Here is an 862-nt window from a genome sequence, read left to right as displayed (position 1 = left end):
CTCTTCCTCCCTCAAAGGCTGTGTTCCACATCCCTGAGGAGGAGGAGGAGAAAATGAACTTCTCCACAGATGTCCCATTTTAAGACTGCTTAAAAAAAAAAGAGAGAAAATCTTTCTAATCTGCTATGCTTGAATGCCACGCGGTACAAAGGAAAACTATCATGGAGATCTTATGCAAATTCCCAGATTTGAAGACAAAAAAAAATAACTCTAATTCTAACCAGAGCAAGCTTTTTTATTTTTTATACAGGGGAATATTTTATTCAAGGTAAAATTCTAAAGAAAATATAATTGTTTTTTATCTTTTCTACAGCAAATTTATAATTTTAAGATTCCTTTTCTTGTTTATCAGCAGTTATTACATCCTTGTGGCACATTTTTTTTTTAATTTTGTAAAGGTGAAAAAGCTTTTATGAGCTCATGTAGCAATCAGATTATCCTGTGGATTGATAATAAATGAATATGATATATAGTTAAATTTTTAATGGGCATCACGCCTGGCTTTGTCTCTACTTTAGAGCAGCACACCCATGGAACAGGACTGACAGTGTCATTTCTTCTTGGGGACCAAAAGTTTTTTCCTTTTCCACCACAAGAAACTCTGGATGCTCCTACTGTGCTGATATGAATGGCTTTCTCTGCAAAGGGCTCATCTCGAGCCAGGTGCTGTGTGGAAAGTTTTACAGGTTACCCTCCGTACTCATCCAGGTTGTGTACAGGGGTAAGGGTTTATCTCCAGTTCACGTGGAGGAAAAGGAAACTTAAAGTGAAAATGCCTTTACTCGAGGTTATATAGGTAGTACGAGTGAAGGGCGTGCGTTAAGATCAAGTCTGGTGTGACCGTGCAGGGAAGTCTTTTTAA

This window comes from Pteropus medius, unplaced genomic scaffold, assembly GCF_902729225.1.
Source record: "Pteropus medius unplaced genomic scaffold, Ma_sr-lr_union100, whole genome shotgun sequence".
In the NCBI taxonomy this organism is placed as follows: Eukaryota; Metazoa; Chordata; class Mammalia; order Chiroptera; family Pteropodidae; genus Pteropus; species Pteropus medius.
The sequence above is the reverse complement of the archived record's forward strand: the minus strand, read 5'-3'. Positions refer to the sequence as shown.